At 38.1% G+C, this 24,665-nt stretch overlaps 1 protein-coding gene across 1 annotated transcript in view; it reads left to right on the forward strand.

Annotated features, from left to right (window-relative positions):
- The window catches only part of LOC138168729 (creatine kinase B-type-like), a 135,079-nt gene that overhangs the window by 79 nt on the left and 110,335 nt on the right, over window positions 1-24,665 (forward strand).

Below are 24,665 nucleotides of genomic sequence, written 5' to 3' on the forward strand. Positions count from 1 at the left end.
GATGTAAAGAACAGATTAAAAGCAAAACTAGACCAGATGTTTTTCCTATTAGATGGATTATGTTAGACCAAATCTAAAATTAGGAAAACACACTGCTTCTGATTTACTATCTTTCCATGATCTGTAGCTGCACTGGGAGCGGTGGCTAGTGGCTACAGAGCCAGATTGCAATTTACTAATGGGAATATGGGAGTTAGAAGGCCTCACCCCTGACTGCTCTAAAAATGCTGAACGAGGGCCCCAGCCTAGTGATGAAAGCTGCCCTCTGATGATGGAAGCACAGTAAAAACAACATTAAAATCTATTTCAAATACAGATGATGGAAAAAGTTGAAGAGGAAAATGGTGGGCCTCTCTACCCACCCCCCTCCCACAATCTTTTCAGGAAGAACTATACCAGATTAGCCTAGTCCAGGGGATTTTCCTTCAGAAACATAACCTTGCTTTGTCTTTGAGGGTTGGGGGTGAGGGGAGGCTGAATTACAGGGAACTTTCCAAACTAAATCCAAAGAATTTAATTCCTGACTATTACTTTCTCATGAAACAGGGAGCCAAGAGTGCCCTGGAATATACCGATCCTTTAAAAGATGTTTCCGATCAGTAGGTAAAAGGCGGAAATGTGACCCATGAGGATAATGTGCAGGATTGGGTTAATTCAAACTTGCTTCCTTTTTCTGCTCATAGCCTCACTGCTGTTGGTCTTTGACTAAATTGCTAGATGCCAGAATCATAAAATGTTCCTAGTTGGAAGAGACCTCAGAGACCACCTAGTCCAACACATCCCTGAAAAGGAATTCCTTCTACAGAAAAGTGGTCATTCAGCATTTGTTTGATTATTGATCATCATAGTTCATGGCGGGGGCGGGGGGAGGGATTCAATAGGCAGGGGGTGGAATGTTCATTCATTATTTCTTAAGGTTGCCTATTACCCTATTGTGATAAATATGGCCAAGTCCTTCAATTGATCCTTATTTGACATGAATATCTTTCATGATCTGAGCCATTCTTCCTTTGCCTTATATGCATATGTAGCCAGACATGGTGTGGGTCCCCACTTTTACTCTCTGAGCTAACTTGCTCACCCAACCTGCACTCCACTGACAGCTATGACATTCTCAGAGGAAAATATGCCATGTAACTAGATCTAAATCTCTGATATTCTTGGACGGTTGAGGGGTAATATATTCCTATTACTCACCACAGTAGCTCCTGAGCCCTCATTGGTATGCTTCCCATTTAAACAAAATCATTCACCATGATACCATTTGCTCTTTTTTTTTTTGAGGGGAGAAGGCAAGGCAATTGGGGTTAAGTGACTCGTCCAAGGTCACGCAGCTAGTAAGCGTCAAGTATCTGAGGCCAGATTTGAACTCAGGTCCTCCTGACTCCAGGGCCAGTGCTCTATTCACTGTGCCACCTAACTGCCCCCAATACCATTTATTCTTAAAGCAGGTGGCTAGTACATGGATAGAGTACTACTGGTAGACTTGAAGTTAGTGATATCTGATTTCAAATCTGGCCTAAGATACGTGCTAGCTATGTGACCCTGGACAAGTCACTTAACTTTCACCTACTTCAGTTTCCTCAACTGTAAAATGGGGTTTATAATAGAACCACCTATCTCAAAGGGTTATTAGGAGAATCAATTGAGGCAATATTTGCAAAGCACTTCACACAGTGCCTGGCACAAAATAGGTGCTTAATAAATCCTCCTTATCCTTCACCATTAAACATAAAACATTTAAGAATAATGTAATAGCAAGAATAATCATGTCATTTACTCAACAGAAGGTAAAAGCAAGAATAATAAAAATATATCAGTCCACTAATAAACCTGGGTTATACTTTCCTCACATATATATCCAGTGTCCTTGAGGGTAAGTAAACTCACACTTAGAGAAATCTAGTAGGGAGGCACCTGAGTAAGGAAATTTATTTCTATGCCCAAGGCAACTCACACCTCTAGATAGCAGGACTTGATGTTCTTGGCTTCCTTCAGATAACACCATGGACATACATCCTGATAGGCAAATCTGGTCCTCTGCTATCCCTATCACAGCTCTACTGTTGGTCAAAGTTGCTTCTCTGCTACTCTTGGGCCACTGAAGCAGAGATAAAACTTTTTAGCACTCAGTAACTCTTTGTGGGATGTTGAGAAAATGTTATATTCTTTCAGTGATGAGAATTTCCAAGCTCCCAAGACGTTCTCCAAAAGTTCAGAAAAGTTTTTGCCTCTCAAGATGTGGATAACAACAGGGCCATGCAGGCTTTCCCTAGTCAGTTCTCTAAATAATAAGGGATTCTCATTTGCCTAGACAGCTCTTCAGCAAAGCTAAACCTCCTCTCACAGAAAAGCAGCTACTAAACTGGTATTTATTTTCACCACAGAGAGGGTAGGTTGACCATCATCTTTGAGAGGTTTTTCCTATCTTCCGCTGTAGATGGCGATAGGGAGCAATAAGCCCAGACCCCTCTAACCTGAGCAGTTAGATTTAGTTTTCTTCCAATGAGCTTTCAGTAGTTTGAGAGGTTACCCAGCTTAGTCAGCTCTCTCAGCTGATTTAGCCCCTGTCATCTTACTATATTCTGTATTCACTAAGTCGTTTTTCTCACCATTCTTGTAACAGTTGCCAAGGACTTCAGTGCTCAGCTTCCTCATTCTCTTCCTCTGCCACTGTGCAGTCAATGAAGTTCTTTAAACTTAGACTGCTCCACATACAAAGGAACGAGTCTGTCACTGAATGCATATTATGAACAGTACCAACTGGGGAGAACCTAAGCTGCTATTATAGCCTTAGAGAACCCAAGCTTTCACCTCCACACTCTGAAGAGCCACTTCAGGAGAAGGAGCTTACTGAAGATTATTTAGCACATGAACAGATACTAGATGTGTTCTTTAGTTAAATGTCATATGTCTTAGCTTTGAGTTACCTTTCCAAGGAAATTAAAAATCCCTTAAGGATAAAGACCTATGCTGTCTTAAAGAATCATAGATCTAAACTCAAACCCCTCATTTTACAGAAGAGAAGAGTGATACCAGGGAGGTTGAGCAACTTGTTCTGTAAAGTGATTAGAGCTTGTCAGTGTTGGAGACAGAACTTGAACTCAGGTCACATTGTCTACAAGTACTATGTCCATTCATTACACCCCACTGCCTCTTTTTTTGTTTGAAAACTAAACCTACTTTACAAATATTTGTACAATGCTAAGCTCACATTAAAAACACTATCAAGCAATAGACAAATATTCACCAATTGAAATAATTGATGGATTTTTAGGCTTTGATCCTACTTTAGAAGCCACTGGAACATACAGCTACTGCAATACATTAGAAAAAAATGGCCTTTTCAAATTTTCCAAATAATAGATATAGTTGAAAGAAGTGGAAGCTAGGCATCCCAGAGATTTCTTAGATTCACCCTGCTATTTTAAAATTCTTAGTCAAAGCTTGTGTGTGTGTGTGTGTGTGTGTGTGTGTGTGTGTGTGGTGGCAAAAAATTGGAAATTGAGGGGATGCCCATCAATTGGGGAATAGCTGAACAAGTTGGGGCATATGATTGTAACGGAATATTAATGTGTTATAAGAAATGATGAGCAGGCAGATCTCAGAAAAAAACTGGAAAGAACATATGAACTGATGCAAAATGAAGCAAGCAGGACCACAAGAACAGTGTACACGGTACCAACAATACTGTGTGATGATCAATTGTGAATAACTTAAGTATTGTCAGCAATACAACAATCTAATATAATTCCAAAGGACTCATGATGAAAATGCTATCCACCTCCAGAGAAAGAACTGATGGAATCTGAATACAAATTGAAACATAATATTTTTCACTTTCTGTATTTTTTCATGTATTTTTTCTTTGGGTCTGTGTCTTCTTTCACAATATGACTAATAATATGTTTTGTATAATAGAACATGTATGATCTGTATCAAATTGCTTACTATCTCAGGGAAAGGGAAGTTGAGGGAGGAAGAGAGAAAATTAAGAATTCAAAAAATTTTTTAAAAGAACATTAAAAGGGGCGGCTAGGTGGTGCAGTGAATAAAACGTTGGCCCCGGAGTCAGGAGGACCTGAGTTTGGTTCCGGCCTCAGACACTTAACACCTACATAAAAATACTAGCTGTGTAACCTTGGGCAAGTTACTTAACCCCAATTGCCCTACAAAAAGCAAAAAAAAAAAAAAAAAGAACATTAAAAATTGTCCTTACATGTGACTGGGGAAAAATAAAATATTATTTAAGAAAAGTTCTTAGCCAAAAGTTGTTCTCTATTTCTTCACTTATAAAGTGAGGAGACTGGAATAGATCATAGGATTATAGATTTATAACTAGAATGGGCCTTAGAATTTATCTAATACAATCCTCTTATTTTATAAGAGAAGGAAGGGAGTTTGGGGGAGTTTTAGTGACTTGTCAGAGGTCACACATTTAACAAACAAAAAAAAAAGATACAGGACTTGAACCCAGCTCTTCTGACATTCAAATCAATCTTCTTTCCACTCCACTCCACTGATCTATAAGTTCCCTTCCACCTTGGATATACAATAATTTTACCTTCCGATGTTCCTCCTGGCTACTGTCTTCCTCTTCCTATCCTTTTAAAGTGTTTTCTCAAGTCACAGTCATTAATTTTTTGTCTCTTGAATCAAAGATTTAAGCCCAATTTCTACTTTAAATGTCAGTCCGTGAAGTTGACAAAATTGTGTGCCTTGTATCTGTGACTGAGATATATAGAACTCAGGTCCCTGGGCTTCTTATTTCCTTTGCAGCTAATGGCTCTTTCAGATTAGATGTCGCTCTTCTTACCCATCTAGCTGACTTCTAGGGGAACAGATGAAATCATTGGAACCCCTACTAGAGGGGGAAACACCTGGACTGATTGGTCTGCTCAGATCCAATAAATAATTGCACCACCTTATTCATTAATAAAGCAAAAGCTCTGCTCGACTACATTAATATATCTAGCATAAGAAAGAATTCAGTTGACTGGGTGAGGGTGGGGAGGGAAGAGAAACCTTTGTATCAGATATCTCTCATAAATGTTTGGCATTCAAAATATATGTGCAACTGACAAGTGTATATAAAAGGTTAAAAGCTGTTCCCTAATAGATATGAACAAAGTCAAAGGATATCAGCAATTAGTACTCAAAAAACAAACACGCAAACAAACAATTGCCAACTATTAACAACTGCATAAAGGAATGCTCTGAATCACCACTAATAAGAGAAAAATGTAAATGAAAACAACTCAGAAGTTTCACCTCACACTTAGTAAATAGGCAAAAATGGCAAAAGAGGAATAACTAAAACTAGAGAGATTATGGAAAGATTGCCACATTAGTGCATTGTTGGCAAAGCTGTGAATTAGTACAACCGTTCTGCAAAGCAACTTAGAATAAGGTAAATAAAATGGCTAAAATGTTTATGTACTCTTTGACTGAGAGATTCTATTGGTAGGCATATACTCCAATGATATTATTGACCAAAGCAAGGCTCTATATATAACAAAATATTTATAGGTACATATTTTGTGGTAGCATAAAAACTGGAAACAAGAGATGCCCATTGATTGGGGAATGGCTAAACAAATTGTGGTAGAACATAATGGAAGTAATACTGTGCTACAAGAAATGATGAATGTGGTGAATACACAAAAAGATGGGAAGATTTACAGGAACTGCTGCAAAGTGGAGCAAGCAGAGCCAAGAAAGCAACATACACAATGAAACAGAACATGCCATCAAGAAACCGACATTCAGAGGCAGCTAGGTGGCACAGTGAATAGAGCACCGGCCCTGGAGACAGGAGGACCTGAGTTCATATCCAGCCTCAGACACAACACACACATAAACTAGCCATGTGACCTTGGGCAAGTCACTTAACCCCAAATGCCCTCCAAAAAGAAAAAAAACACAAAACTGACATTCTACTAGGAGAAATCATGTGTATGTACTCAAAGTAATACAAACTATTTCATAATAAATACAAAGTAATTCTTCCCTTTACCCACTCTGCTATGAGTGAGGACTAGTCTCTGGGAGAACTACCTCCCCTTCTCCTGATGCTACCGCACATGCAATCAAACTATCCTCGGTGCTACTGAACTTCACCTCTTTCAAACCTGTTTTTGCTCCAGGCAAAGATGTTACCAGATATGCATCTGATTATAGAATATGATTATACTATTTGACTTTTAGAGTGTGCCTATGGAAGAGAGAGCCTTATTCAATCAATGGCTGATGTATCAGATGCAAAACTTGAAACTAGGTCTTCCTGATTACAATCCCTTATGCCATACTGCCTCTTCAAGTCTTTATAATGGTGTAAAGATGGACATTTTGGATTCTCCCATTTGCAATTATAAGCAGAATGAAAATAAATGCTGCTTTACTTTAAAGGATAAAGTGGACATGTCCTAAACTCATTGAACATATATGCTCAGAAACTGTTCTACTGCAGTTGGGGGGTAGGGAGAACCAAAGAATAACTGAACAAATTGTGGTATGTGAATTTACAGGAATACTATTGTTTAGTAAGAAATAAAGATAGTTTCAAAGAAACCTGAGAAAATTTATGTGAACTGGTGCAGAGTAAAATAAGCAGAAGCAGGAGAATAAGTTATATCATATCATTAACACTGTAAAACTGAAGACTTTGACAGACTTAAGAACTCTAATCAACTCAATGTCAACCAAGATTACAGAAGACTCATAATGAGTAATGCTATCCATCACCTAACAAAGAAATGATGAATTAATAATATAGAGAATGAGACACACATTTTTCAAACATGGTCAATTTGTGGGGAGTTGTTTTGTTTGGCTTTGTTTATCTGTTACAATATTTTTTCATTTTCTTTTTATAGTGGGGAGAAGTAGGTGGAAAAAAGAACAAATGAATGCCTTATAATTGAACAAATAAAATGTAAATAAAAACAATGAAATTTAAAAAAACTTCTTCTTTTACATGTACCTAAAATACCCTAAAATTGCATTAAAGTAAAATAGAAATAGAAATGATATTTCAAATGTTAGCGTATCAATTTGCCTTTCATTTCTCTTATCAAAAGGATATAAAAATGAACCTGTTAACACTGCTGTAGAATGTGTGACCTTAGGGATATCTTACCTTTGACACTTATCTCCTTTGTGACCTTGTGCAAGTTGCTGCCCTCTCTGGGCTTCTGTTTTATCATCTATAAAATAAAGTGCTTGGATGATGTATCCTCTAAGTTCTTTTCCAGATCCTAATCTATGATCCTCTGAATGTTTCTTCACTTGTTTCATATTGTAATAGTGGCTGGAATATTATCTCTTCTAACAGGAGAACTGATATTCAAAGAAACATCTGGTTGGCAAATAATTCGTGTGTATTAGTTACGAGCAACACGTAGTGATAAAGCAGGAATGCCCTTCTGAGCTCCTAGACAGTCTAGTGTGCTTACATACATATCATAGGGAAGCCAGTCTAGATTGCTCCCTGACAGAAGAAAGCTGTCATCAGACGGCCCAAGTTAGACTAAACATACACTAAAAGCACCAGTAATTTGTGATTTCCCAATGACTACACACTGGGTGAATATTTACTTATTAAGTCCGGGGACAGCAGTAGCCTCACTTATTTCTAGCTAATAAAGTTAAGGGTAGATTTACACCTACTGTCAAAACAATTAATACACCATTCCTCTGTAGTGAATTCAGATTGTGTGCATGTATATGTGCATGTGTGTATTACTGTTGTCTCTCAAAGTCTAGTCTCTGCCTCTTCCTTCATAGTATTTTCCTTTGTTTTGGCTAAAGTGAGCATTTCTAGGGCCCACTCTTAAATATCCCTTAACTGTAAACAGGATTATAGAAGTATGCTTTCAGTGAAAAAAATTATCTATTTGTGTTCGTAAAGAAAAATCTGAGAACATTTCATGAATTACTATAGGACCATCCCCAGGTGAAACAGGCTTATTGCTAATTACTTGAGTTTCTGGCACATCTACAATTTCATAAGTAAAAAAAGAAAAAAGAAAAGAAAAATTCTCTGGAAAGCACAGCTTCAGTAGGAGGTGATGTCATCATGGCACAGGGGGACCCTCATTAACCACATTCTCTGACATTTAGCACAGGATTGTACCTGTCTTTTAAGAGACGACTCATTCCAATACATGAGACATTTAGGTATGCATTTTTTTTACATTTATGAAAAGCAAAAAGTATGTATCTTGTTTAACAGACTATCTGATGGAGTTTTTTTGTCCTATTAGCCGCTACTGATACAGTAACTATAGGACAAAAATAGAAGTCACTAAGTTCATCCTCCTCTGCCTGTAGGCATGAAAGTACTTAAACCAGAAAGTAATTGTTCATCATTTTCTTTAAAACCTCTAGAGGAAGGAAATAATCGTTAGCCTGTAAGAGTAAAAATGTAGTACCTTTAAGTGATATACTCAGCTTGTCTTTTCTTATATTCTATTAAGAATCCATGCATTCTGTTATGAATTTTGCTAAAATGTAAGTGTGAATTTACAGGTAAACACATACACAGACACATACACACAATCTATGTCACTCAAGAAAGGATAGTTTCCAATAAAGGAAATTAGTGGATGTAAGAATATTGCAACATATTATTTTGTTAGTATGTAGCCATAAAGGGATTATAGTATACACGTTTATCTTATGTTATACAATAACAGTGTTCCTTAAAAGATGTTTATAAATAAAGTCATTTTAAATGTCTTAAAAGTACTTGGTAGTTAAGGAAATCCAGGGTTGTGATTCTGCAAAGGGAATAATTTCCTTTTAATAGTGCCTTAAAAGATAAGTTTTACTTTTTTATCTATCTAAAAATATACATACACATACGCATATACATATGTGTGTATGTATATGTATATATATTTTATATTCAGACATTCATTTATTTTTATATTCCCAGTGCCTATCATATTTGTTGTAGGTGCTTAAGAAACGTTTGTTGATTGATCGATAGTTCACTTAGAACGAAGCTCACCTCAATTGCTCACATCTCCCTTTATTCAACACTTAAGCTAGCATCTATGCAAAGCTTTTGTGAATTCACATCTACCAAATTGAAAGAAAGTTCAATAATCCTTATCATACCATCTATATTCCAGCCCAACTGATTTACATGACATTCCTCCTACCTCCATGTGTTTGCAAAGTCTATCCCCTGCCTGGAATGGTCTCCTTCCTCAATTCTACCTCTTGGAATGCCTGGCTGCCTTCAAGTTTCAGCCCCAGCATCACTTCCTACAACAGGCCTCAGTTGCTGGATCGCCCCTCATTCTATTAGTTTACATTTACTCAGTATACACACACACACACACACACACACACACACATACACATACACATACATTTATTCAGTATGATTCAGTATGTTTATATATGTATATATATATATATATACATACCTATTTATTTGAATTGACTTCTATACAAACGTGCTGCCCCACAACCCCACCCTGCTCACCACTGAAGGAAGGTATTTTCCATTTTTTTTCTGTGTTCCCAGGGTCTAGCACAATATTTGGTGCATAACAGGTGTTTAATAAGTGTTTGTCCAATTGAATTGGATTTAATTAATCATTTTTAAGTTGTGATAATCCTACAATATTCATTCATTAATTTATTGTTTTTTAAATCCTCAGATTATCAACTGGACATTTTCTACTTTTATCTTGCAGCTAGGAACCACCAGCTCCTTATAAAAGAACCCCAGGATTCCATAGTTGTTTTCACAGTAAATGCTGTAAGCATATTGAAGTACTATGCCACCTTCATTAAGTCACAAGATACTGATACCCTTCTTCTTCATCAGTTTCTCTAGATACTAAACTCATTGAAGACCTCAAAAACAACTCTTCAATATTGTTTAGTTTAGATTGGGGCCATTGACATCAGAAATCACCCAATTTGCATGGCTACAGTGACCCAATTTTTAGTACTAAAAACCAGGAAACATGGTCTGACAAATAATATATATTTTTTTGGCAAAATGTCTTTAAAAGTATACTTAATTCCTTTAAATTTAAGGCCGTCCTTGAAGAAGGATATATGGTCACCATATGTATTCTACTTGCTAGAAGCATGGCTGTCAGTTTTAAGCCCCTCTTTAATAGCTTGACTGTGCTCTTAGTTTGAAAAATTATCTGAACTGATTTCATATTAGGGATGGTAGGAATCATAGAAATTGAGTTGGAAGGGACCTCACAAGTCATTTAATCCAACTTTATCACTTTACAGATGAGGAACTTGAGGCCTAGATATGTGACATGGCTAGCCCAAGATCACATAGGTGGTCAGTAGCAGAGTTGGAATTCAAACTCAGATCTCATGATTCAATTTCAGAACTCTTTTCACAACACTATGCTACCTTTCAGTTCCAGGTTAATTCTTGCATGTGAGCAGGGGTGAAGAAAGAGTGCCATTAGTTATGGGATTTCAAACTTAACATCAGATCCAAGGGGAAAATATTATTTATTAGGCACATACTTGTTGAGAGTCAGTGTTGTGTAGTAAGTAAAAGGTCTGACTTGGAGTCAAGAAGACCTAGGTTCAAATCTCACCCAACAAAAGAGCAAGTCATTTAATGTTATCAAGCTTTGTCAACTGTACTAAGAGTTGGGTGTGTTCTTACCTTTTGCATGCATCATAGGTCAAATCTCAAAGGATTAGCATATTGATATAAGTACTTGGCATTGTGTTAGGGATATAAAGCGGGAAAATGATACAATGTCAAGCCTTCAAACCAATCCCTTGCCCTCAAGCAGATCCTGATATGGATTTGAGGGATTAAGACCTGGTTCTAATCCATTACTAACTAACCACAATCTTAAGTAATAACAATCCAGATACAGTATTTTAAATTTTACATTAAAATACCTCTATGGGTTATGTAGTAAAACTATCGTTTTCCTAATATTCCAGCTGAGGATACAATCTCACTGAGGTTGACTTGCCCTTTGTCATTCAGCAAACCTCAGACCTAGAACTGGAACTCAGGTTTATTGCCTGCAAGGGAAGGGTTCCTTCCACTGTCCCATAAAGATTTCATTTATCTATGATCCAGTTATCTCACCTATAAAGGGAGAAAATGAGACTAGATGACCTATAAGTTTTATTTCAACCCTAAAATTCTATAATTTCATAGAGTTGTTGGTTTTTTTTTTAATAATCTTTATTACTTAGTCCTTTCTCTCAACCAGAAAGAAGGCTCAATGTGTTTATGGGTTGGGCTATCCTCAATAAAAGTCTCTAAGAAGGTAAATAAAAGACTGGCTTGCATAGATCAGAAATGGAGATGCAAAGTTTTGTCCTTTCATTGGTCCACTGTGAAACAGCTTGGCTTCTAGATGCCATGGCCATTTGGGGGTGAAGGGATTGGGGGAAAAGGGAGAGAATTCAGTTCTTCAGTCACATTTTCTATAAGTCACTTAGAAATCTGGAGTGTTCCCAGGATGTTCTCTAGCTATCGTGACTCCAATCTGACTGAGGCTTTTCTTCCCCTGAGTTTGAGGGGTTTTTTTGTTTTTTATTCATTTATTTTTAGTTTTCAACGTTCATTTCCACAAGATTTTGAGTTACAATTTTTTCTCTCCCTGTTTTTCCCCTACCGGCCACCCCAAAATAGCAAGCCTACTGAATATCCCTTTCCCCAATCTCTCTTATATCTTCCCCCTTCACCCCCCCTAACTTTCTAGTAGGGCAAGATGGGTTTCTATACCCTAGTACCTGTATATCTTATTTCCCAGTTGCATGTAAAAACAAATTTTTAAACATTTGTTTTTAAAACTTTGAGTTCCAAATTTTTTTCCCTTTCCTCTTCACTCCCTGCCCCCCCCACTGGGGAGATAAGCAATTCAATATAGATTGTATATGTGTAGTTACCCACATCATTTCCATAGTAGTTATATTGTGAAAGACTAATTATATTTCCCTCCATCCTATCCCGCCCCCAACTTGTTCTATTTTCTACTTTGACCCTATCCCTTTTCAAAAATGTTTGCTTCTAACTACCCTCTCACCCAATCTGCCCTCCCTTCTATCCTCCCCTATCTTATCTCCTACCCCACTATTTTCCTGTTGGGTAAGATACACTATTGAGTGTGTATGTTATTCCCTCCTTAGGCCAAATTCAATGAGAATCAGGTTGTCCCATTTCCTTTTCACCTTCCTACTCTTCCCCTCCATTGCAACAGTTTTCTTTTGCCTCTTTTATATGAGATAATTTACCCTAATCTATTGCTCCCTGTCTTCTCCCAATAAATTCTTCTCTCACCTCTTAATTTTATTTTTTACATATCATTCCTTCATATTCAACTCATCCTGTGCCCTCTGTCAATGTAAGCATGAACATACAAATGCTCACACTAACATATACATTTGCATATACATACATAAATATGTATGTATACATATATATATATTTCCTTCAACTATCTTCATACTGAGAAAAGTCTTATGAGTTACAATTATTGTTTTTCCATATAGGAATGTAAATAGTTCAACTTTAATAAGTTTCTTATGATTTCTTTTTCCTGTTTACCGTCTCATGCTTCTCTTGCTTCTTGTATTTGAAAGTCAAATTTTCTGTTCAGCTTTGGTTTTTTCATCAAGAATGCTTAAAGTCCTCTATTTCATTGAATGACTATGTATTTTCCCTGTAGCATTATACTCAGTTTTGCTGAGTAGGTGATTTTTGGCTATATTATTACTAGGAGTTTTCTTTTTGGGATCTTTTTCAAGAGGTGAGTGGTGAATTCTTTCAATTTCTATTTTGCCCTCTGGTTCTAGAATATTAGGGCAATTTGCTTGACAATTTCTTGAAAGATGGTGTCTAGGCACCTTTTTTTTATCATGGCTTTCAGTTAGTCCAGTAATTTTTAAATTATCTCTACTAGATCTGTTTTCCAGGTCAGTGTTTTTTCCAATGAGATATTTCACATTGCCTTCTGTTTTTTCACTTGTTTGGATCTGTTTTATAGTATCTGTAATGGAAATGCAAATTTAAAGATCTTCCCTGCCCCTAGGCTAAAGTGTACCTGGAGCCTGGGGTGGGAGGCTTGTTTTTCAATAGATACTTTTTGATTGGCCAGTAGGTCCAGAAGATTGTTACATTCTATGAGCCAGGAGAAGGCTATATAAACCCTGATTTGAGGCTTTGTTTTGGGGCTCACTTTGAGAAGTGTTTTGTGATTTGATGAAACTCTGGGAAGCCATTGTTGAGAGTCCCCCGGCTTTGAAAAACCCAGATGTTGAAACCGGTATGGATGTAATGGTTGGACAGTTTGGAAACTGTCTACTTGATCTGTTTCTCTGTCTTGATAATTCTGTCTGTATATTCTGAAGTTTGGGGTGCTGACCCTGAACTAGGTAAACGATATATGTTTGACTGATTGAAGTAAGCTTGTTAACCCATTTTGAGTTGCTTTCCTTTAACAAAGCAGATCTAAGAACCTGTGGTGGCAGCGACCCTGGGGACGCTGGGGTGCTTGCTGCTACAGTATCTTGATTTCTCATAAAGTCATTAGAAGCTAATTGCTCCAATCTAATTTTGAAGGAGTTATTCTCTTCAGTGAGTTTTTAAAATTTCTTTTCCATCTGGCAAATTTGGCTTTTTAAAGCATTCTTCTCCTCATTGGCTTTTTGGGCCTCTTTTGCCTTTTTAGTTAGTCTATTTTTTAAGGTGTTATTTTCTTCAGTGTATTTTTGGGTCTCCTTTAGCAGGCTGTTGACTTGCTTTTCATGATTTTCTTGCATCATTCTCATTTCTCTTCCCAATTTTTCCTCCACTTCTCTTATTTGATTTTCAAAATCCTTCTTAAGCTGAAATGGTCTGTAACCAGTTCATATTTTACTTGGAGGCTTTTGATTTAGGGGTTCTGACTTTGCTGTCTTCCTTCTGCTCTATTCCTTGATCCTTTTTGTCCCCAAAAAAGGATTCTATGGTATGTTTGTGCTTCCATTGCTTGCTCATCTTGGTAGCCAATTACTTGATTTTTTAGCTCTTTGCCATTGTAGAACTCAAGCTTCCAGAATGGAGAGAGCTATGTCCAAAATTGCTGGTGTTTTTGCAGCTGCCAGCGCTATTAGATGGGTGCCCTCTCTGCAATCCCCACACACTCTGGCTCACTGGCCACACACCCCAGGACCACCACCCAAGACTGAGATCTGGATCCAAGCACGTCAAAGCAAGAGCGCTTCACCTCTGAATGGTCGCTTGGTCCCCCTATGATCTGTAGACCAGGAGCTCTGGAAGCAGCCATGCGGCAGCGACTACAGCCACACACCCCCTCCACTTCTCACTCCAGGCGCAGCAGCCGAACTGTATTCGTCTATCCTCCCCTTTACTTTGTCTTTGGCATTTATGGATTGAGAAGTCTGGACACTGCTACAGCTGCTGGTGATCTGCTCTCCCAAGTCTGCTCTAACTGCTGATCAGGGCCGCCCTGGGGCTAAAACTGTGGGTCAGGCACATGCTCCCAGCATGATGGGGCGGACCCTTCTTGCCGGCCTGCCTCCCTTCCTTCAGCAGGAGATTTGTTTCTCCCTGTTACTTTGTGGGTTCTGTAGATGTAAAATTTGTTAGAGTCATTTTTTACATGTATTGGAGGAGGTGGAAGCCAACAAAGCACAGAAGTCCTGTTTCTCCTTCCCTGGCTGAGGCTTTTAAGGGTCACCCAGGAGTCTGACCTATTATTGTTGATCCAACCACATTCCTCCCTTCCTACTAAATAGGAGAGAGAATGTGTACTTCCTAAAGGGTCAACAGGTTATTAGCACCTCATTAACACATTAACACCTCATTATCTATGATTCTATCCTATAATTATATTAACTCACCTGGGGAGGGCAGGAAAACCAAATCTCTCTGCCTTTAAACTCTAATGGGCAATATGTTTTTCTTCCTGGTGGTGCCTTCATTTTTATTCAACTAGTTCCTAGGAGTTTGCCCTAGGAAATTGCTAGAAGCACCTGACCTCATGGTGGGTTGATTTAATGTATTTGCTTTACCAAGAATAAACCAAAGTTAAGAAAAACCTTGCTAAAAGAACAATCAAAAGAAAAAATCCTAATAAAATGTCAGCCACATCTATCTACGCATAAACAATGACACACTGTTTATAGAAATCTGTGACTTTATTACAATAGCAAATGCATGACTGGTCCACATTTTAAACATCTGCAGCATTCTTTCCCCATCCTGGATCTACATGTGGGGGAAAGAAACAATGGGCTTTAACTGTGCAACATGCTTGTTGAGTTATAGCAAGGCAAGCTGAGATGTGCCCTTAGGTTTGAAGCTGGCTGTAGGAGACTGTAATTCTAAACTCTCAACAGCATCTGGCACAGACTTGGTACTTGCTTAATGTTAATTCTAATGACCATGCTCCTACAGAGAAGGGACTGCTCTGTGGGAATAAATGAGTAAATACTCCTTCAAACAGCCTTGGAAGGGTTAAATTTGCCTCTAGTAGGTCCAAAGGACTTCATTACCCTGGAACAAGAAAACTTGAAACACCAAGGAATATTTACCCATGGGAAAATAATATTCTGGTATAATTATCTCTTTAGATTCAATGAGAATAAGTGATTTTGAGCTCCAAAGGAGTCTCAGCTGGGCTTGGTACAGTTTTTTCTTATTGCTTCCTCAGGGAAAAGTATATGTTGATATCACCATGGTAAAAGGTTGGGGAGTTGTCCAGAGACTTTTCAAAGTCTAAGCAGGGAAAGTAGCAATGGTACTGGCATGGGAATACAAAGAGATGGCAAATACTTTGTGGGTATTCAATAATTTTTTTTTTCTTAATATCTTTGTTATGGCCTTACTGGAAGCCAAGGAGAGGGATTAGGTAAATTTTTTGAAGACCCTACCAGAGTCAAAGGTTTGGATGCTTGTTATCTAATCTACAGGTTCATATAATAACGGGACATAGGCATATTATTTGACTTTTAGGGGTGTCACTGTCTAGTAGATAGAACTCTGGACTTGCCATAAGGAAGGCCTGGGTTCAAATCTCACCTATACCACTAAATAGCTTGAGGTTCATTTACTTAACCTCTGCGGGCCTTAGGTTCCTCATCTGTCAAGTGAGAAGGCTGAGTGAAGTGGCATCTCCAAATCTATGTTTCTATACCTATCTAAAATAGCACTTATAAAGTAAAATGCTTGTTATTAAAGATTATAATTTAGCTAAATATAAAATATCCATTTGGATGCTAATAGTCCAATTGTTTTTCATCAGCTTAAAACCACACTGGTAATGAACCTTTCAAGAAGCAACCTTTAGACTTAAAAGTCCATTCACAAAGGAAATTTCAATTCAAAATAACAAGCAATAAAGTGCGATGATCCATCAATGACCCAAAGAATTGATGGGGAAAGAATCCTAGATATGCACTGTGCTTTTGAATCCCACTCTCCCTATATACACAGAATTAAACTTGCCAAATGCTCTGATTGACATGCATCAGTCCGGGTATGTGGGCAGCATCTCAAACACAGGAAGTAGTGACAAGATCAAGGAGAGCATCCTTTGGCATCTGAAGGACAGCAGCATATATGTACACAGGCAGCTAGTCGAGAGATCCATATTGGAAAATGACTGTTTCCCATACAGAAGCATATGATGCAGCCTGTTATTTATAAAAATATGCTGCACATGCCATAGTTCTGGTGATAAGCTCTTCTGTTTTGAACGTCTCCATAATGAGCGGAAACTCTCTTTTCTTTTTTTTTTTCAAAAATCATTTCTGGGACTGCATGCAGTGATAGTTGCCTTTAAGAATGCTCCACAGATGCTTCAAATCATTCATTTCTCATAAACATATGGGGTCTATTCTCCCATCACTGTGCATAATGCCTATTGACACTAATGGGAGCTATGCGTGCATATCGCTATAATTTGGATCTCAAACATGCTGAAACTCCCTGAAACTAGTCCCTACCAAGATGAAAAGCAACAAGACCAAATGGAGAGAAGGATCCCCCAAAACTAGAATCTCAAATCATGGAAATTACTCTTAGAGAAGGTAAGTTTATCATGCATCCAATATAATGGCCTGCAACAAGTGAAAGCATTTTACTTAAGGAAGTGAAATTTATAGGAGACCAGATTTTCAGTTATTAAATTAGGAGGCTTTTTGCACTGCAATTGAGAATATTTGCACAACAAATCAAGATCACATTGGCTTGAAACTGCACAAAAAATTCTCAGGCCAAGTGAATTCCATTTCTAAACTGTTGGCCATTAAGACTATGCAACCTGACCAAGTTGACCAGAGCGCTGGGTCTGGTGTCAGGACAACCTGGCTTCAAATCCTGCCTCTGACACTTAACTAGCTATAAAACCATGAATGAGCAAATCAATGAACCTTTTGCATCCTCAGGCAACTCTCTGAGATGCTATATAATAGAAAAGTTAATACTAACTGTGTCATCATGGACAGGTCATTTAATGTCTCTGAGTCCCAAGCAACTCTCAAATATTATTATAGGTAAGGCCACTTACTGAGAGAGAGACAGAGAGAAAGAGAGACAGAGAGACAGACAGAGAATACTATATACGAGGTGCTATGCTAAGCACTTTAAAATTATTATCTCATTTAAGTCTCATAATAATCCTGGGAGGTAGGTATTGTTATTAGTCCCATTCTACAGATGAAAGAAATGAAACAAACAGAGGTTGTGATTGGTCCAGGGTGCATACAGCTAAAAAGTATCTGAGACTGGATTTGAACTCAGGTTTTTCTGCCTCCAGCCCCTTCACTCTATTCATTAAACCACCTAGCTGTCTATTTCAGGGCTTCTTAAACTTTTTCCACTTGTGACCCCTTCAGCACTTCTTAAACTGTGAGTCGAGACCCCTGACTAGAAGGATAAATAGATCATTTATTAAGCACTTGCTATATGCCAGGCACCATGCTAAGTACTGAAGATACAAATACAAGCAAGCAAGACAGTCCCTGAACATAAAAGAAAGGTAGAAGGGGAAAGAGGAAGGTACTCCTAGAGTATGATGCTGACGGGAAGGAGAAGGAGATAGTGGAGAGATAGAAGGGTAGTAGTCTAGAGAGAGTGTCTTGGTGTAAGTGAGGCCAAGCTGGTTGGTGTCTTTCCTAAAAAAGCTGGTCCTGAGGATGAAGTCACCCATCAATCAGGAAAGAAGAGCTGCAGGTCAGAGAGCTCTCCAGGGAGAAATCACTTAATCTCTCAGGCATCTTTATAAGATAATTACAAAAACAATATTAGTATTCATATCTTGCTTTAAAGTTTGCAAAGCACTATATATGTGTGGAAGGTAGATGTGTATGTATTTTTACACAAAAATTTACAAAAAATTATAAAGATTTACCAAAAAAATTTTTACACACATATATAAAATCTCATTTTATATGTAACATGTGTGTGTATATTGTTGGTACCAAATTTATGACCACGGAAAAGACACTAAATATTTCTTAATAATTGAAATATGAATCCTATTGCCATAACATTAATATGTATTTAGATATCTAGTTTGGAAATCCTTATCACATTCAAAGTTCCTTCTATCAAATTCTCTCTTAGTATTGTATTGTAAAAGACAAACAAATAACAAATTGTGTCATTTTTTTATAACTAGGGACTATAGCTTATATCCAACAATGAAAAGAGGGGCTCAAATTAGGGAAGATTTGCTGAACACTTTAAAGTACCATTTCCACATCAGAGACTATAGCAGAGGGCCTAGCTCTGTATCACAGCGGTTTCGTTTTGGCCAGGTTCCAAGATGGAGGGGGTTGCCTTAGATCTCGGTGGGAGGTGGCCGTTATTCGTTTGGGGGAAGCCATTTGAAGCTGGCAGGTGAGCCAATTCTATCACTGAGGAGAAACTACTGCTGATAAAGTCACCTTGTGACAAGTGCCTCCCTGCTGTGGGTTAACTTCCCAAAAGGAGGCTGGAAGAACCCATAACTGTACACAATAAGGAAATGAAGTAAAACAAATTGGTCTTAATTTGATGCTGTTAAAATAAGAAATGTCACCAGTGTAGCTCTGAAGAAGGAATTATGAAGAGCTTCTGCAGAGATTAAACATTTAGTTAAATCAGAAGCTCACATGCTGGCCAGGTCCAAATGATCCATCTTGGGGTTTAAATAGACTGAGACTATGAAATAAGCCTTTTGACAGACAGGTCTACTAAGCAGTAGTCCTTATGCCTTATTTACTAGACTTAAGCAGAACAAAAATAAAATAAAATATAAATCCAGTTTAGTCCTTTTTTAAAAAAAGTCCAGAGATAAATAATTGAACAAATTAATAAAACAGATGTGCTGGTAAATTTCTATGTTGTGAACAGAAGAATCAGCTCTACACCAGAACTCAATGTTCTCTCTCTGGGTCCTTCTCAAAGTACAGAAACCTTTCCATGCTTTGGTTTCTGTGTGTAAGGGAGAGGAAGGGGTTAGGGATCAAAGAGTCTCTTATCAACTCGATGAACTACAATTAACTTGATGGGCTAACAAGTTGTAAGTGTTTGGAGGCATCTGGAAGGCAGTTTCCCATGGAGAGCATGGACATATCAAATGATCCCTTCTTTTAGACTCTAAAATTTAAAGGACACAGACAGCTCTTCTTGATCTTTGGTGACTGTGGCTACCTCCAAGATGATTGGATAGCTAGGACTCAGAACAGACTTGTAGGAGGAGCTGATCCTCTCCAATGTCCAACAGAACAGCTAGGTCCTTTTTAGTTCCCTTTTGGTTTTTTCATTTGTGCCTTTCTTCCACAGAAGGTGAGTAAGAGATTTATTCCTTTCCTTTCTCCAGGAGCAATTGATGGTGACTTTTGGGGAGAAGTAAATGATAGAAGTAGAGGTGTAATTGAATGTCACCAGAGAAGTTAGTTTGTAGAAAGAAGGATTCTTGAAAATGGTGAAGTAGGTCAGAAATGTCCAGATTTCCTCCACAAACAGACAGAAAATAACCCTAAAATCAATGCAGAACAGCAAAGTAAATGTATATAGGACACTGGATCACAGTTCCAGAGCTAAAATGGACATCAGAAGCCACCTAGTACAATCCCCTCATTTGAAATGTTTTGCCCAAGGTCACACAGGTTCTAAATGTCAGAGGTAGGATTTGAACCCAGGTCTTCTGATTTCAGAATCAGTATTCTTTCTCTTGAATGATACTATCTCCTGAGTTCCAAATTCTACTTTAAAGAAAGAGATGCAGTGGCAGCTAAATGGCACAGTGAATAGAGCACCAGCCCTGGAGTCAGGTGGACCTGAGTTCAAATCCAACCTCAGACACTTGAAAGTTACCAGCTGTGTGACCTCAGGCAAGTCACTTAACCCCAATTACCTTGCCTTTCCCCCCTCCCCTGGAGCAGGAGGATGAGAAGGAGGAAGAGAAGGAGAAGAAGGAGGAGGAGAAAGAGGAGGAGGAAGAGGAGGAATGAAGAAGAAGGAGAAGGAAAAGAAGAAGAAGAAGTAATGTTCTTCATTATAAACAAAGAAAGAGATGCAGAGCACAGAATCTTGATATCCTAAGATCGAGGGGTCTCAGAATCTAGAATACTTCTCAGCAATGAGAGATTTCCTGGGTAGCCTCAGCCATGGGGGTTGCCTTACAGTAACTCCCAAATTTTAGAGTTTCAAGTTCAGTCATCAGACCTTCTTGAAAAAGAAAAGGATTACCTTGATAGTTCCTGAGAAGCTCTGACCTAGGGGAAAGACTTGGATCATGAACATGGTTTTTGTAGCAGAAAGACTAAAGTTTCTTCAAGGTAGATGGAAAGGGTAATGAAAGATCTAAACTTTGCCATTTCTCTGATATTACAGCGAATTCCTTGGATTTGATAGAAGAGCTATTGCTGTTAAAGAGCTTTTTTTTTTTAAAAAAAAAAAAAAAAAGGTTTCCCTTCCAGAAGAATCTAAGCCCTGAGAGGGTCTCTGCTGAGTCAGAAAGGGGCTCACTGGGATGATGAAAGCACTGTGAGTCCTTTGATTATGTGTTTTTCATACTGCTGATGAAACCCGTGATCTTTTTGCACCTTCTGCATTTTCCGCAGGGTGATGTAAAGACTGTTCTTGCTTGGTATGTACTTATTATACTGAAAGCTTGCATGAGAACTAAGTGACTCTATTACCCACATTTGGGGAAATCTAAACTATAGCCACACTTAAACTATTTTGGAGATTTTCCCAGAGTAAACTCCAGAGTGGTGGAATAATAATAGCCAGCATTTTAAGATTTATAAAGTACCTTACAAATGGTGTTTCATTTTATACTGACAAAAACCCTGAGGGGCAGGTGCTATTATTATTCTCATTGTATGGTTGAAGAAACTGAGGCAGAAGTCAAGTGACATGCTGAAGGTCACAGTGTAGAAAGTATCTGAAGCAGGATTCAATTGCAGGTCTTTCTAATTCCAAGTTCAATGCTATCCACAGTGTCACTTGGCTGTCTCATAATAAACCAGAGAGAAAATATGGCTCTTTATCAGGTTAACTCCCAAGGTTGGATCTGGTCCTTATGAGCCCTAAGTCATAGAGGCCTTTTCTGTTTATGTATTTGATTATTTCAAGGCTGTATAATTTTGCCTGGTCAGACATTTCCTAAAGTGACCTATCCAGGGCTTTGCCTTAGGGCATTGAAACTGAGAAGGATCCAACAGCCAACATTCCTTCCTTCTAGAAACAACTGAGCTTAGCACCTAGTTAGCAAAAATAATTGAGTAAAATAGTTAGCTGCACAGATGCTGCTTCTATCTCCGCCCCACCCCCCAACTTTCACTCCTAAAGTCCCAGGGTCTTTACTCATGAGGGCAGATATCCCGGGATCTCTTTTTGTACTGTTTCCCCTTCTCTTCCCTTCATGGCCCCTCAAAAATAAGATTTTTTTTTTTGTAAATTTAACTTGAGAGTCCATGCTGCTTGCCTTGGGCACACTTTTAGAAGCTTTCAATAGATACAAAAAAAAAATGTTCCTTATGGATCTTGTATAGGCGCTCCTTCCAAAGATGCAGTCCACAAACACTTTGTACCTTAGAAGATGAACTTTGAGAGTCTTTAGGGATGAAAACTTGATCACCCTGAAGTCAATTTGGTGATAAGCCTCTTCAAACTTAATTAAACTGGTCCCAGACAGATGCAAACCACCACTGGTCCTTTCTTGAAAGGCTTTTCTAGCTTGGCAGAGTCTGCCAGAGTTACTGCTTCTCTGGCATAACCTTAAAGAAACTGGAGTCACCTCTGTGCCATAATGAGGCATACATGAGACCTGTTCAATTTCTATGCATGTATATACTACTAAATAAGTGCCCTTGACTTCTGGGAACTAAAATATTTTTCCAAATGATAAATGATAGAGTGTGGGTTCACATAGCAGGTAGAAGTTGAGACTTGAAAGGAAAGGTTCAAATAATATAGAATCATAGATTTGGGGGAAGAGATTTAGAAGTTATTTAGAATACAATCATAGGATTATAAATTTGAAGAGGAGACATCTAGTCAAATTCAGTCATTTTACAAATGAGGAAACTGAGGCTCAGAAAGTTAAGTGATTTGCCCAAGATCATACAGTGGCAGAACTAGAAACTGAACCCAGGTCCTCTAATCCTAGAGTCACCATTATTTCTAGTAGGGAAAAAAGTGAATGAGGCAAAATTCATCTTCTATATCTTCTCTTGCCCCCTTTTTTTGCATCTCTCTTCTACAGTTGATTATCCTAACCCCAGCATTCCTCTCACACCCTTCTCAAGTGCTCACTGTCTTTATGTTACCTCACAGATTCCCTGAATCTCTTGTACCACCAAGAACAAGGATCCCATGCTCCAAAATTATTCCTTCCTTATTTCCCAATAGATTCATTCCCCTCATTAAACTTTACATTTCCTTCATGCTAGCTTTTAGGAGGAAATTAATTGATACCAAGTTGTAATGACTAATAGTGAGCCAATTTGTTTACCTTTTCATAAATATGGACATTTTTAAAGGATATTTGCATTTTTTCATTCCTAGGACTAAATGTCAAAGAGACTTTAGCCAGATCTCCCAAAATTATCTTCCACATCATTACTTTTATATGCCAAATCAGTTCATCTTTCTTTGACTTCTTTTTTTTCTTGATCATAATTTTTGATAACTGAATTCCAATTAATTAGGCTCCTTTGAAATCCTATATATTTTGTTTTTTTGATTTTAAAAGTATTCTGCTAGTGGGCCCATAGCTCAGAAGGGTCCACGACACACACAAAAAAAGTTTGTTTCTTTCATTTATTCAGGGAAATGTGATGATCCATCAGGGATTCAATTTTTCCTACTCTGCTCATTGATTTTTAATGCTGTGTTTTTTTTAAGAGCTCTAATTTCTGACCCAAATTTATCCTGATTTTGTCTTTCATGAGTTTTTTTTCTCTTTTGAGTTATTCTCAAGTTCCTTTCTTTTTTTTGTTATTTTTTTTTAAGCAATTGGGGGTGAGTAACTTGCTCAAGGTGACACGGCCAGTTATTTCTGGGTGTGGTGCTGAGTGTCTGAGCCGGGATTCGATCCCAGGTCATCCCAACACTGGAGCCGGAGCTCTTACTCGCTGAGCCACCTGGCTGCCCCTCTCCAGTTTCTTTCATGATCTATGGGTATCCATAGGGTTATACTTTTCGTCAGGCTCTATATAATACCTTAAGATATTAGATACACACATAGTTTATGCTATTTGTCAATTATTTTTACTTTCTCCTTGCCATTTTACTTATTTTCATTTCTTATTTTTGGAATTCTCTCTATTGGTTTATCAGTTTGTATGCTGGAAGTTCACTGAGACTTTTTCTCTCCAGCACAAATTAAGTGTTTAATAAATGCTGGTTGTTTCATTATTGATTGAATATCTTCCGTGTTTTAGCCTCTTTTTTTGTATTCTTTGTCAATCATTGTAATGGGAATGTAAATTTGGAAGATCTTCCCTGCCCCTGAGCTAAAGTGCACCTGGATCCTGGGGTGGGAGGCTTGTTTTTCAGTAGATACTTTTTGATTGGCCAGTGAGTCAATAAGGTTGTTACATTCTCTGAGCCAGGAGAAGGCTATATAAGCCCTGATGTGTAGCTTTGTTTTGGGGCTCACTTTGAGAAGTGTTCTGTGATTTGATCAGATGAGACTCTGGGAAGCCATTGTTGAGAGCCCCCCCGGCTTTGAAAAACCCAGATGTTGATTTGGTATGGATGTAATGGTTGGACAGTTTGGAAATCTGTCTACTTGATCTGTTTCTCTGTCTTGATAATTCTGTCTGTATACTCTGAAGTATATATCAGGGTGCTGACCTTTTTCCCCTGAACTAGGTAAATGATACATATTTGACTGATTAAAGTAAGCTTGTTAACCAAATTTGAGTTGCTTTCCTTTAACAAAGCAGATCCAAGAACCTGTGTTGGCAGCAACCCTGGGGACGCTTGGGGTGCTTGCTGCTACAATCATTCTCTGGACTATTATATATACATACACACATACATATACACATATATACACATAAACATACACAGACACACACACATACACACACAGATATACATACATATCACCCTCTTTCCAGCTTGGACTGTAGGGCTATCTCAGCTTCCTTCAGTTATTTGAACCTCTCTAATCAACCCTGGGAAGTAAGTT

This window comes from Petaurus breviceps, unplaced genomic scaffold (genome assembly GCF_028583685.1).
Source record: "Petaurus breviceps papuanus isolate PSGF00001 unplaced genomic scaffold, PetGlider_PUasm1.0 37, whole genome shotgun sequence".
NCBI classification, from domain to species: Eukaryota; Metazoa; Chordata; class Mammalia; order Diprotodontia; family Petauridae; genus Petaurus; species Petaurus breviceps.